Source organism: Aythya fuligula, chromosome 15 (genome assembly GCF_009819795.1).
Source record: "Aythya fuligula isolate bAytFul2 chromosome 15, bAytFul2.pri, whole genome shotgun sequence".
Lineage (NCBI taxonomy): Eukaryota > Metazoa > Chordata > Aves > Anseriformes > Anatidae > Aythya > Aythya fuligula.
This window is the reverse complement of record NC_045573.1, coordinates 10,621,335-10,637,074: the sequence shown is the minus strand read 5'-3', so window position 1 is coordinate 10,637,074 and position 15,740 is coordinate 10,621,335. Positions and strand designations below refer to the sequence as shown.

General features: G+C 35.8%; 1 pseudogene; it reads right to left on the bottom strand.

Moving 5' to 3' along the window:
* Positions 1 to 4,105: 4,105 nt before the first annotated feature.
* On the bottom strand, positions 4,106 to 13,271 carry LOC116495346 (annotated as a pseudogene).
* Positions 13,272 to 15,740: the final 2,469 nt, after the last annotated feature.

Genomic DNA, 15,740 nt, shown 5'->3' with positions numbered 1-15,740 from the left:
GCCCCCAAAGTGGGTAAATCCTGATGCTTCCTAGCACCACAACAGCTCCCCAGTAAATAGTAAGGCATGCCTGTAGCCTCACACCTTGCACAAACAACTGGTGAAGGACTGCGTACCTCTGGGCTACCAGAAAGGAGGTTTTTTGTCTAATTTATCTTTGAATATTTTTAAAGCTGCTATGCTGGGATGTGCTGAAGAGGATGTTTTGTTTTCAGATCTGATTTGGTGTGGGCACGTGAATCTCAAGGTTTTCCTGTCTTTCAAGACCCATTGTTCTCTATCTTGCCAGGAGCAAAGGCAGGCTCCTTTGCAGAGCTGCATAGAAACCTAAACAGCCTGCTGGCTCCGAGGCTCCTGCAGCAGCTACCTTTGTTCTTGCAAGTCTGGTTTCTTCAGTGACCAAGGGAAAGACAATGTTCAAATGGAAGATTTTTATGTTCTGCAAAAGGCCATGTAAATTAAATAAAACCCTGACTGTACAGATGATTGGGGGGAGGGAAACTCGATCAAAAGTTTTTAGCTCTGATGAAAGTGAGTATTAGAAAACTTTCCCATAAAACCCCTTCCTCCCTCCTACTGTTTGCATTCCAAAAGTTTTTTTTTTTTTTTTCCCTTTTCTTTAAAAAATGATCTCCTTTTTGATACCTTGTTACTACAGGTGTTGGTCAAAACATGTTTAGTCCACATTTTCTTAGAAAATAAATCATCTTTATTTATTTAGTAAAGAATGAAATTAGCATTCCTTTAATCACAGGTTTTCCCATTCTCTTGCATGGAGGAAAAGCACAATTCATTAACACATGCATCCAATGTAAATTAGTAAACTTCCTCATCTTTCATGTGTTCTGACATCTTTGAAAACGATTGTTTTGTTTCATCTTAGTGCATCATAAATCTCTTCACTGGAAGAGCACAAGACCCATTTTTCTCTGTGTCCTCACAATGGTTGGCTGTACTCGCCAGGCCCCCAGACTGTGGCAGACTGGCAGAGCTGCTCACTGTCCTGAAACTCAGTGGGTGCCTCTGGCTGAAATCAGATGCCAAAATCCATCGATGCTTCTGTTTGTATGAAGAAAAAACAATGCAGCCCACTTCTTCTGATTTACTTCTAGCACAGTTGCAATTTAACATGTTTTTAATTTTGGTATGATCTTTTATTTGACTTGGACTGACAGATGGGCTGCATTGTTTTTTCTTTTTCTTTTCTTTTTTTTCCTGTCTTTTTTAGTATTACTGTTCTTCATCTGAGTAACAGTATTAAAGTATTCAGCCTGTTAAAATTTAGGTATTTGCAGCAGGTTGTAGAGTTCTTTGAGATGTCCAACCATGAAGCTATTTGTTAGTTTCCTGTGAAGCAAAGCCACATGTAATATGCACAGTCATAGTCTTAATTTATGAAGGTAGCAATCTGGTGAATGCTCTATAAAGGCATTTCTTTAAAGACAACAACAAAAAAGTTCTTTAATCAAGTTCATCTAAAAGTGGCTGTTTGAGTAAAGTTGGATAAAGCATTATTCCTGCTGTACAAACAGGAACTGAAACGAATGAACTAACTTAGCTACCATTATGTGGGTATCTTTGACAGAGTAACTAACTACAGACTAAGTCCCAGAGAAGCACCTCCTCCACCATAAGATCTTCTTTCTCATCATCTCATTTATTTGAACTTTTTCAGGCATCTTTCCAAGAAATAGGATTGTTTTAGCTCTTTTAATAGAAATAATCAACTTATGTCATTAATTTTGTGGTTTGACGTACATGTGAATGCGTTAGTACTTTGTAACTTTTGAGTGTGCCATAAATTTATGATGGCTGCTTTAATTACAACAAACCCAATCTGCAAAAAAACTATATTCTTTTTTATTTTTTTTCTGCAGTAAAAAGATTGTGGGCCATAGATTTTTTAATTTCCTACATTTGATTGTCTATTAGCAGCTACTGCCTTTGATATATGATACTCTGTGAATGAAGTGTCATTTGTGTCTACAGTTATGTGCAATAGTATCACATTTTCTTTAAAAACTCCTCTTACTAAAATTGCAAGTAATTGCATTTTTTGTTCATAACATTTTCCTGGTTAATATTTAGTAATCACTTTTTATTATTGGTAAATATTTTATCAACCATAGTGCTGAAAGTTTATAGAAAGGCAATTTGACTGAAGTTTTGCTTATACTTTCAACTGGAAATATACTCACTGGTTTTCTAAAAGGATTCATATTTATTTTCAAGTATGATTTGGTGAAACTCCTATACCACTGTTTCCATCCATAGACTGACATATAATAGATACAGTACAGTAGCAATATTTTTTATTTAGATCTGAAGTGATTTTCCATCATTCATATAAGATTTTAATGATGGGATTCTTAAATTAATAGATAAATAAACTTGGTCCTAAAATATACTGAGCCAAAAATGCAGAGATAAAAATATAAATAATTCTGGTATATCTGCTCCATTTTTTTAGCTTACATATTTCACCTCTATTAATAAAACATCACTGCATTTATTTATTTTTAAACTAGCTCAACTGTAAGAAGCTTATTTCAGGAAACTTTTTCTAGTTTACAGAGTTTCATGTCTAAACAGTAGCAAGCTTTTAGAAGAACAATTCGTTGGCTTATGGGCAATCCCTATCCTCATGGATGATGTCTGCATAGCAAATAGGGAAAAGGCACTTTAGGGTCAACTTTGAGATTTAATTTCCAGCAGTGGTGCAAAGAGTTTGAAGTTTATATTTTATGCAAACATATTCAGTATGATCATTAATCATGCAGGAATTAATTTTATGGCGTTTTGTGAGATCCACCTTTCCGATCACCAAAAAAGGTCTTTTATGAGAATATTACAGATGATTGAGGCTCTTCTTAAGTCTAGTCTTCTTATTGGCTTTATATTTACGTAGAAGAGAAACATATTAAGGATTATTTTGTTGTATCTGTAATAGCTTTACTGACTGGCATGCAGAGGGTTTTGTTTGTTAGCTGTTGGAGGTTACTTGGTGATCGCTGGAAGGAGGGAAAGTAAGAAGTGAACTCTTCTCAAATATTTCTGAGCTTTAGCACTGGTGTGAAAACTTTCTGATTCAGTGAATTAGCACTGTATGCTAGTCAAGTACATTTGGTTTGTAAAAATGACGTGCTTTTTGTTCTCTGAAGTATGATAGAACAGGCTGCTGTTGACTAATACAGGTATCTCGTCTTTTTTTAAGTCACAGGGAGCTCGTATCTTAAAAGTTGCCACAGTCCAAAAAGAATGCTGCTCGCATCTTGTTTACATCATAAACCAACAAGAGAATAGTTTAAAGTATTTTCATATTTGTTTCTTTTTAGTGCATATATTTTCATATTGTTTTATGTAATATACACAATCTATGTCTTTATCCATATGTAGATATATATCAAGATCCATACGTGGCCTGCATGTAGATTACTAAGGAAATTTCTGTTGAGGTAAAAATGACTAGGAAACACAAGCTAAATCAGATGCGTATTAAGGTAAATGTTACCGTTCCATTCAGTCCTTTGTTTCATGTAGACTGAAAACCTGAGTGAGTTTTCTAACATCTGGGGCAGATTGTCAATCAAGTAGAAATCTTCTATAGAAATAGAAATCTAACACAGTAAGTAGTAGAATCAGTTGTTTGGAGCAGTAGAAATTTCCCAAAGCGAAAGATGTAAATCAAAAGATGAAAAAAATAAAACTAAAAAATAAAATAGATTTGACTTGATATACTAAGTGGAGTTCAGGGTTCATGCTGTTTCAGATTCTAATACAGTGCTGACAACATTGAGGTAAACATCACAGTGAGACTGTTGAGAAGAGTGGAAGTAGAAGTCAGCATTTGCTGGTGTGAACATAAGCTAGCATCTTTTCTAAGGATTTGTTTGCAAGGTAATTTTACCATTAAAACAGATACTACATTTTTGTTTGTTTTTTACTGTTTCATTCTGAAAAAATGACCAGTGTGCCTTGGACAGATTACTTTCTACCACAAGCAGGTTTTATTAGACATACAGGTTTGGGAAGAAATGCAGCATTACTTGGTGTTATCAGAAATGTAAAAATTTCTATTGAGATAGCTAGTGAAAAATATTTAATTACACAAGGCTCTCCAGGAGATTAAAAATAAATTCCACATGGTGTTCATCATGAAACGACCACATAGAAAAATTAGAAACTGAATCAAACTGTTTGGTACCCATGTACAAACATTCTAAAGAGAAATAATACCAATCACTTACAAAGAGAACTTAAAACTTTTATCAGTTCATAGGCAGCTCCACTGCTGTATTGATTCACATAGGCTGATGAAGTTTGTGCTTTTATCTATGCACTATGTGGATGAGTTAACTCATTTACAGAGCAGAGAAGTAGGTGTGAATGAATTTTTAGTCTCTTAACTGAGAGAGAGAGATGCTGTCTACAAAGAGATTCATTAAGTCTTACAGTAACTGTTACAGTACCATGCCTTTCTAGCCCAGCATGTTCTTGTGCTGAAGGTTTATTTTGTTCCTCTTACTGCTGTACCTGTTCTTTGTGTAGATTGGTGATGGCTACTGTAGATGGCAGCAGAAGCTAAATAAAATACAGAGATTTTAATAATTAATAAACCCCCTCTCTGCTGCTGTCTTAAGTATGTTCTTTTCTCTTGGCGTCTGCCAGCTGTTCTTGAGGATTCAAGCAATTCTAGGCAACGGAAGCCAAGTTAAATAAATTATATATGGAATTAAGGTTTTATTTACAGACTGTAAGGTAAGCTAAGTTACCCAAGCCCTGCTTGTCTAGTTAAACCTCTGTATCAGTAGGGTTTTGCTTTTGCAGTCAAGATGTTAGGTTAGTTGGCCTGGCCTTCTGTTTATGACCAGGTTTACCTGACACTGCTAGGGTTGCATCATCTCTCTGTGTTGTCATATGCAGACTAATCTGCAAAGAGTTATATGTGTCAGACTCAGAAAGAGTTTCAGAATCTGCTGTTACAGCCACTGCTGTTTCTGCCTCAGGTTGTGGATGGTTTTGTTTTAACTCTTCAGGCAGTTCAGCAGTAGCGTGGGGAGGACTCCACAGGATACGTAACTTTGGGAAACAGTATAAAAGAGTTAGTTTAGAAGTAACATCACTACTGGAAATCTCCTGATGTAGAGAACCTTGTGGAATCAAGGAGAAAGGCTTGTTAGGATCAAATTCAATCAGAAGAGTTGGTAGCTTATAGTAATGAGACATCGAAGTGCATTGTGTGTACAGTCTTCCACTGTTTAATGAACCAATAAGATCACTGATACTTTTCTGCTCTACACAGACATCAGGAGTTAAGATGTAATCTCCAACTTCCAAAGTAACAGGCTTAATGTCAATACCATGACGATGATGGAAGCTCACTAAGAAATTCCTGCATGTCCACTATTATAGTTTGTTGAGTACTCTTCTGTTCCTGTCCACCTGAAGAGCAAAATAAAGAGTTAACCAAATTAACACATTACCTCCAACTCTTTCTATCCTGTGTGATGCCAACACTTCCATAATGGATGAACTTCACCTTTCACATTATACCTCATATTTAGTAGTACAATAAATCAAAACTTTATTTAATTTTAAACTTTAAAGACAAATGAGTTGCCACATTATATACACTATAGTTTATGGAGTATGCTCTGCAGTTTAATAGAACTATCATGTTACCTTCTATACGCTGTATAGTGACAATGAGATATATTAAACTGTAGAGGAAAATTACTTAAACTCATAAAGAAAGTGTCTAAAATGTTTCCTGCAAAGTCAGATAATGGAGCTACTGCTTTTTATTTCCAGATGTTTCCCACAGAAATACGGCATTTCATTGTAGAAGATATATTTTAACTTCTATAGATCTATCCTTCACATAGTTAAGAACTTCACCATTTGAAATGTGATCACTTAAGGGAATTATGTAAGAAATTAATAACAAAGGTTAATTTTTTTACCGAATGAGTTTTTCAAAGGCTTCCTTCTCTTTTCTCAGAGCTGTCAGGTATTGCTGTTCTTCTGTTGAGCTTCCATATATGAGGAAATACACCCTGTAGGTTTAGAAGGAAAAAAAACACAACACAAAACTATTTAGTAAATTAAAAAAAACACCAAAAAACAGTATTTAAGATTAGCAGCAGTAACTGCCTGAAAAGTGATATTTGCCTTAAAAAGGTAAGCTGAAAACATCATCTTTTTTCTGCAAAGATACTCCAGAATCAGCAACAAAAAAAATCTTATATCTTTATATATAGACATAGGATATATATATGTGTGTGTATATATATACATATATATATATATGTATATATATATAATATCAGACACAAAGCAAATATAATGGAGAAGTTACTTTCTTATTATTTTAAAAAATTTCCCAGAAGACTATGCATAACAAACTACAATCTGCAATTGTCCTGATTTAGGGGAAAACAAACAAACAAACAAAAAAAAACATATAAGACTTCAAATCATATATTTGCATGGGGATATCTTATCTTCATGAAACTGCCTTTTATAGAATGGATATTTTATTACAGGTGTTTCTGTTATTAAGGGACTAAATACCTAGTGGGAAGTAAAAATTATCTTGCAATTGCATTCTACATAGTTGTGTTAAAAATTAAAAAGAAGGCTAAACAGGAATTAAAAGGTAGCTTAAGAAAATCACTAGATGCATTTTGTGCCTTGACTGCCAGAAGTGCACAATAGATTTTCTTTTTCTTTTAAGATTAAATTAGATCAAGAACAGTCTTGATTATCACCAAGTTCACTTGCCTCAGAGGCTTTCCATGTCTGCTTCCTTGTAGATTTCCAGCTGCCAAACAAAAGATAGCTCTGCATCATGCAACACAACGTATCTTGGTTCTACTTCATGCCATACCCTGGTCAGAGCATAGGGATCATTGCAACCCTGCAACAGATGAATAATTGTGAGTGAGTTTTTGAAAATATCATAGTAAGAATCTGAAGGTAAGTCCACAGGTGAAATCTTCAGGAATGGTCTCATCGATACTGCCTTCTTGGCTGCTGTTTAACTCTGTTATCTTCCACATCCAACTCCTCTTGGTTTTCCTCCTCAGTTTTCCCTATCATTTAGATTATAGTCCAGTCTTGCTGCTTCTCATGTTTGTTTTGAAGAAGTTCCAAGTTTGGCTTTTTTGGCTTGAGGCCCTGTGTCTTGTCTGGCATTTCCTTTGGACTTGACAGTTTTTCTGTCCTTAATCCACACTTCTCCAGCTTCCTCATCCTTTCCAAAAGTTTTATTATACAGTCTCGTTAAAAAGGCTTCTTCTCCATCAGTAAAATACTCCCTGAGCTGTGCACAAGCTCAGTCATCACTGGCACAAGTAAGCACTTGTCCTGCAGTCAAGAAACAATATAATGTTTATAATCTGTTATGATGTACTTTTAATCCAGCTACAAGACATCTTGAGCAAATTGTTTTTAATGATCCTAGAAGTGTGCCTGCCAAACGCCTTTTACACTTGGTGGTCACAGTTGTTCTGGACCTCCAGGGAGTCTAAATTGCATCATATTTTGTATCAAACCAAGATTAGAGAAGGTTAACAGAAGTTTGGCATTCCTTATTCTTATATCATCTAAAACAGTAAGGTTTTTATTTTGACCATTCAAAATGAATGGTTTGTGGGCCTTGAATAACAGCTCTCTGCAAGCTGATTCAGACAAACTCCTACAACACTAGGTTAGAGAGCCAGTTCTTATCCATAGTCAGAACACTGTGGGTGAGAGAAAAGAGCACTTTTTTACCCTTACTATTTCTTGGTGAAATTTAAGGGGATGAAAAGTCCTAAAATAGGAGAGGCAGCAATGCAGTTAGTTAGAAACACACTCACCTTCTACTCTCTACCCAAGAAGCTGCACCTCCAGGAAAAGCGATTTTTAGATGCCCAAGAAAATGTATGAGATGGAATGGGCAAAAGATGAAACCTCCTGTTTTTTTGAACCCGAACCAAGCAGTACCTTAACTAATATAGTTCTAGCCCCCTGCAGCTCCATGCCCGTCCGCACTCCAAGCAAGAGGACTATGTTATGTTCCCTGAACTCTTAACAGTTCAGGAAAGACTGTGTAACAGACCGATACAGCCTGTAAAGCTATGAAGCAGTTCTATTTCTGCATTACTTTGATTGCTGTAGAAGGCTGGAACATGTACAAGTTGCCTCATTATTTAGAACAAAGACCACAGCAGATGAGATCTTTTGATTTGCACTGGGATAAACTGAATAGCTAATTGTCTTAAAACTATCTATCCTACTGGTGAGAACACATGAAACGCTTTGTCTTAAGTCCATAAATTATTGTTTAAAACCAGCTCTTTAGTATGATCACAGTAAAGAATTAGAGCTACTTCTCTCAAAAGTCAAATAGAAGAGAAAATCAGATGTACTGTGAAAACTTACATTATTTAGTATTTTCTCACCCGGACCACTGAAGTCTTCACTGTTCTTATTCTCATTTTCAATCTCATTCCATACTTCTATCAAAGCTTCCCAGTTTGGGTTACTTTCTAGAACCAATTCCTTTTTCAGTTCTGAAACAAAGTAAGATTAAACATAGCGGCTTTTACAGACAAAATACCCTTCAGAACTTTAAATTAGTGGTTCAGTGTCAATAGTGTGATGGTTGTAGGCATGTACAATTCAACAGCCTAAATACACAACTTGTTTTGCTGATGGAGTAGGAGAGCACTCTTACAGAATCATTTAAAATGGGGAAAAACACTCTAATGAAGCAAAAAGTATTGACTTGTTCATCCATTCTGAAACTCTTGAATAAAATACATATATATATTTAAAGTAATGGCAGCTTCTTATCCTTTCATATAAAATGCAAAAGATCAAGCTGAAATCTATGCAATTCAGGAACAATCCATAAAAGTTCTCCCAGTGATCAGCTGAGTAAGCTGAGAAGAATGCCTTACTTGTGACTGTTTTATGTTGTTTATTATATGCTTTTTGAACAAAGATTATGTCTCAATATATCCCAGCTACCAGATTGAGGTCTGGAAATCTGTAAGATCCTGTAACAAACCACAGCACAAGTAATAACATACAGAATCTTTGAAATCGCATTACACTCTCAAACTTAAAATTAGGAGAGATCAGTACCATTTTCCTTCTTTACATACATGTTTCCAGAGACTTTGCCTTTCTCATTCAGTTTCTCATCTGCAACGCGATAAACTCTCACTCGAGCATTTACAAACATCAATGTACTGGAGTCAAGAAACAGCCAACCTAAAGAGAAAAAGAAAATGTTAATTGTTCGATATTTGAAGTGTTCAGGCTTCAGACATTTCCAATAATAGCCTCACATCTTTCATCTAGATTACCTGTGCTACCTGCTTACTATGTAATTACTAGCTTAATAAGAGACAGAAATGTGATGCAAATCTCACACTGTTAAGTAACAGCAGTTAAGTGGGAAGATGAAAGCATTATCTGTCAATAAAAACCTACGTCCGTATGGCTGGTTATATAAAACCTAATTAGATACCTTCATATGTTTAGGAATGTTAATTAAAAATATCATAATTTCTCTGTTTCATGCATTAACTTGTATGGTTATTCAGTGTTTACCTGAATTCTCAGCAAAAGCTTTTTCACTTGCTTTCAGTAACTGCAGAAGATTGAGGAAAGTGACACAATCATACTGAGTTAGAAACTGTTGCAGTACGCAGCATTTTCAAATCCTGGACCAAAGATTTTGTCTTAGCTCCAAGCTGATGCCAGAGAGGATCTAAGTAGTGATGTATTGTCTAGAAATATAAAGTGGAAAATTCAGGATGTTAGATTTCTACTATATCAATCAAGATATAAATGCCATTTTTTCACTTACAGGAGATGCCACTTGCCACTTTTTATCCCGATAAAAAATAGCCAAGTGAAGATGTGATGGTGAGACATTTATTTTGATGAGTAACCATTTTTTGCAAAGTTACAATATAGATGCCATTATGTAAATTCATAAATTCAACGATTAACAGCTATATATAATGTAATGCTTTCAGTACATATTTTCCTTTCTATATTAAGGAAAAAAAAGGTATTATAAATATCAGTTAAAAAATAGGAAAAATCTGATTTTACAGGTACTGGCCTGTGCCTCTAGTGTTTAGCATTCTTTATTTAGCTAAAGTTGAAAACATTAAAATGTCATTTAATTTTCAAATTAAGATGAGTATGATGCAGATACACAATGTAGAAAGCCAGAGGAATAAAAGCCTAAAATTTTTTTAAAGCACAGAAAGCTTCACATCAACAGTAAATATCAGTTAATAAGTGTTTTGCTATGATGGCTGAAATATGGCTATACTGTAATTATCAAGGAGTTCATATAAACTAAAGTTATAAACAATTTAAATGTAAAGTAAGCTAAACGCAAGATGAATCCACTTCTACAGATGCAAAGACTGCGGTCTTATGAATGCTCTCATAAAACCATCTGATGATTTCATGATTATGACCGTTCTCATTCTAGGCATGTGAGCCTGTAGCTCTGGTGACTGATCCATAGAGAAATACTGCACTAGATTTCACATCAGCATTACAGGTAACAAACTGCAAAGGAAAAACAACAACAAAAATCTCATAAGGAAGAAACTGTAATAGGCTCACAAATCCCTTGAAGTCACGTGGATCTGCTGGCAGATAATTTAACATCTCCAGCTTTTGGTAAGCAGTAGAGTAGGTCCTTGTTCCAACACAGCCACAATAAGCTAATCTGACCACACAGTTACAAAGGTGCCAGCTGATTTTACAAACAGAATGAGGCACGGAGAACACTGTCTGAAGAACTCTGCAACTCAGTGAGCATTTTCCTTACTTTGTGCTGCACCCCAAGTCTTTTCATGGTTCAAGCATGAAAGGCAAGCAGCAAAATTCAGAGAGCTTTGTGTTGTTCATTTCTACATCTTTGTAATACCAAAAGGTAGAGTTTGTAACGCAGAGTGTTGAGCACACAAGATGTAAATTCTAGACTGGACAGGAAAAAAAAAAAAAAGGCAGACCTCCTGCCCAAGACAAGAGCACTGAATGGCCTATCTGCTGAATTGCCCACACAGTTAGTACGTTTCCAATATAAACGCGCATTACCAAAGCTTTAAATGAAGCACCAGGTCTGTAGAAACTGCTGTCACACTGACCTCCAGTGGCATTACAATGAGTATAACAACTCTGTGTCGTTTCAGGTCAGTAATTTAAAAAAAAATAAAAATCTTTAGTGCATTTATTCCTTTCACCCACACAAAACCCAAAGATTTGTTTTATTTTGTTTTGTATTTTTCCTCAGGATAAGGGGGAAAGGCAAACTGGAAGGAGCCAAAGGGAAGAACAGAAATTAAAAGGAGGTGCCCAGAAACTGTTTACTTTTTTTTTTTTTTTTGAAGTTGGAAAAAACAGAATTGACAAGTCTAGTGTCCTTTTGCCTTAGCATGAAGCTGTTCAATATGTTTCACAGATTTGACGTTTTAAAGGTTGACTAAAAGGAAGGAAATACAGCTTACGAAGCAAAAGCATACATTCTTCTACGTATTTAGTATTCTGTTGCATTTAAACATTATAAAGATGTTAATATTTATATACCAGTAAAATATTCCTATACTCTCATGCATCTGTTTTACTAGCTCTCCAGGCTATAAGAGGGTTTCCAGCTTAGACAAGAACATAAAAACAACTGAGGCAAGGAGAAGAGGGGGACCAGAACAGTAGAGAACAAGACAGTTGGAACATCTTTCATGTGTAACTTATATGCAACAACAAATGAAGTCACAAGCTATGTTCAAAAATCTTTGCGAAGTTTTAACAACATTATCTCATAATATTGCTATTTACATAGCATCCGAGATGTTACAAGATTAGTAAGACATTTTTATTTTATTTGATAGGAAAAGTCATCAGGACTAATTCATTAATGCAAAAACCAGCAAGTGTGCATGGTTGATAAATATGCAATCTAAAATCAGTTTCAATCACAGGCCATTTACTGAGAGTATTCTGGATACTATTTTCTCAAGAACAATCAGTTATTTTCCTTGGAAAGTAATGCAGCCACTCTGAATATCCATGTTTCTTACGTCATGGCATGGTTTAACTGCTGATTGTTTTCCAGTTTATTATTGATATCAGAAAGCCATACAGGAACATTATCCACTACCTAAAAAGAATGTGGATGTTTACAAATTGTGTGATTAAATAAAACAAACAGGTTTAGAGCAAAGATGACCATTAAAAAAAAAAAGAAAAAAGTTAGGAACAAATATGTATGTAGTTCTTTTTACCTCTGTTTTTTTTTTTTTTTTTTAAATAATTCTTCAACCTTAATATCAGTTATTTGAACTCTTTCAACAGAATTAAGCTTTATGTATTTTCAGTCACAGCTTGACTTTATTAAGCTCTTACCAGTAATGAGGTTCGCAGGAATTGTGTCAGTAAGGAAACCTACCACGAGGATTCGACTTGTTGCAGAGGTAACTCCTCCTTGTGTGTAAAATTCATAGTGAGCGTTACTTGCAACCTCGTTGGTAATGCGCTGAAGAAGATGAACAACTCCATCTGACCTCAGTTGATCAATAAAATACTCCTAAAAAAAATACAGTAAAAACACAACAGGCTTCATTCTAACAAGCAATGAAATGGATACAGAAAGAATTGTAATTGTAATTAAGTTACAATTTAATTGTAATTAAATCAAAAAACATGATAGTGTAAGATACTAGATAAGGAAGTCAGAATCCTGGTGATGTTTTATTATTAGACATCCTTTGTTAAGTTTCAAACCCTTTCAGGTAACTTAGAAACATAAGTATTTTCAATAGCAGTTAGACAATATTTAAGAAAGTACAAGCCACTGCCACTTGATAGATCTTAGCTACGCTGAAAATTTTATCTCCCGTTTTTCACGGTATTTTAACGGCTCTTTTCTTCAGGGAGCAGGCAATACTAACTTACGGCCCGAGAAGTGACAAGGGCCCCTCGCAACCCGCCAACCGACCCTGGAAGAGCCCCCAGCCGCCAAACCCCATCTCCAAGGCGGCAGCAGCCGGCGGGCAGCCGCCTCCTTCCTCCTCCTCCCCTCACGTTCTCGGCGGGGCTCACGTTCAGCACCAAGCTAGCGGGCTCGCTGTAGAGGCGGAGGAAGCGCAGCAGCAGGCGGTCGATGCCGAGTCCCCGGGCGCACACCAGCAGCCCGTCCCGGTGGAAGAAGTCCTTCAGATCCGCCTCCTGTGCTCCAGCAGCGCCGCCATCGCCGCCGGCCCCAGCCCGCCACAGCAGCGCCTGCGCCCGGCCTCGCCGCGGCTGAGGGAGCGGCGCCCCCAGGCGGCTGGAGGCGGTGTCTCATCTTGTAGTTGAGGGTCTTCTGAGGGCAGGGGTCAGGTACGGAGGTCATTTTTTTTTTTATTCCAAATGCTTCATTTTTTAGTCACTGACTAACGGCATTTCGTAACCAAGGAATCTGGCTGAACCGAGCTTGCTCTCCGCCATGAGGCAGCAGCACCTCAGCTTGGCAGGCCCCAGGCCTGCTCCCAAAATGGCTGTCAGGGCATAAATATAAAATAAAACAATAAACCTGGACATTTTCTGGGCCTGCCACAGGGCAGACAGGTGCTGCTTTGGTTGGGCCACATGGTAGCAAATTTAGCCGTTGAATGTGATCATTTAGTATAGGACATTTTCAAATTATTTTAGAAGTCATTTTAGCATTTTAACAGGTAAACATTCAGGACAAAGCATAAAAAATGTTTAAAAATGGACATAAATTAGTAAAATATTGGGACTATTCTTGAGTTTTTTTATTCACACACTTGTTGTACCATTTCAGGTATGTTGATACCTGAACAATTTTTTCTTTATAAATTGGGTCACATTGTCAACTCTTGTGCCAAGTATCGTAATTTGGTTCTCATTTTTAGCTGGCTGGTACTCAGCTCTCTGATGTTCACATTTAAACTAATTTTAGACTGTAAAACGTCAGAAAAATAGGATTTTTACTTGTGCAAAATTTCATTTTTGTGGTTTCCATGCCTTCAGTTGGGAGGTGCACTTGGTAATCCTCATGGGCCCCTTCCACTCAGGATGTTCTATGATTCTAGTGGCCAAAACATTTACACAAAAACATGATTATTATTAACATTTATTACTATTTTTAGATATTGTATGAAAAGCTGTAGTCCAATAAGGCTGCTACTTTGAAGAATTACAATACTCTGTAGAGATGTCCATAGAATTTAGGAGCCAACCATTTCCTTAACCTAATGTTTCTTACCTGAAATAGAAATAGTGATTTTTAAGCAGTCCCAATAAAATGGAATAATTCAGGCAATTTAGTAGCCCTTCCCCTCCCTCGCCCACCCCCCCGCCCCCCATATTATGTGTGTGTATATATATATGTATGTATGTATTTACTTTGGCTAAATATAGTACTAATGTAAAATTGTTGTGAGATGTTCTTCTGCTTTTATATTCATTAACCAGTAGAGGGCTGTCATTTGTAAGGGTTATATCAAGAGAGCAGAACTTAGACTTAAAAAGTATTGTGGTCCTTCATCCCTTCCTCCCTCCCTTTGTGAAACAGAGTAATATTTTAAAAAGTCTCCATAAAAATACAAGAAATGAGTTGTACAGGATAAATAAAAATTAGGAGTGATGTATAACTTTTAAGTTAGCAATAACAGGTTAGGAGAACATATATATTTCTCTTATATTATAATGCATTTCTGTATTCCACAATGACAGCTTATTTTTAATTTTAAACTAAACTTATATATATGCAGTAAACATTATGAATAACTGTAGGAGGTCCATGCCATATAAAATGGTTTGTATTTTATTTATACAAATAAAAACAAACTATAGGTTACTTTCAAGCTTATAAATGGTTGGTACAGCCTGTTACCAGCCTCATAAGAATGAAATGTACTTGCACATTTTAACAATGCATCAAATGACCTATTTACTTCATAATATTAGTGCTATATGAGAGGCAGATTAATTGTATGGTAGAGCAATAGAACAAATCATTGGACGTAGGCTTATTACTTGTTTCAGTTATTAATATAATCAAAAATATTAATATGAATCTTCTTTGTATGATATGCTTTTGACAACCAATTGTTTTAAAAATTTTAATTTTGACAAGTTATTATTAATCATTACTAGAGAAGAAAACGATGCAAGAAGCCATGACTAAGTCATTAATCTATTCATCTGTGTAATGGCAACAGCCTTGTCTGAAAACTACTGACAGTTCTTGTGCATTATGTTAACAAACCTTTGTTACTTGTAATGTAAAAAGCTGAGAACTCCCTATGAGAAGAAAACCAGAATTTAGATAACTTCTGCAAAGCTTACTTTATGTTCTTTTTAAAACATTGACATTTTGTCTTCCATCCTGTTGTCGTATTTAAGAAAAGTTCAGTATTTTCAGCCATGAAAACATGGTGAGATTTCCCATTTTGTGGATTTTTTAGTGTATATTTGACCTGGTCTGTAGTTTGGATTTCAGCCTTATCGACCCCTTTATCTACTGAGAAAAATCTTTAACTGGTTTAGGGGGTGTTTTAAGCCTTAGTTGTGCTATCCAACTAACAAGACTATAGCCAATTTATTTGAAATGGCCTGAAAATTCTTGCATTTCACAATTTCCCAGAACCAACTTCATCATAAGTAAAATCTACTATATTTATTTATCTAAAATCCTACATAGAGTTTGATGC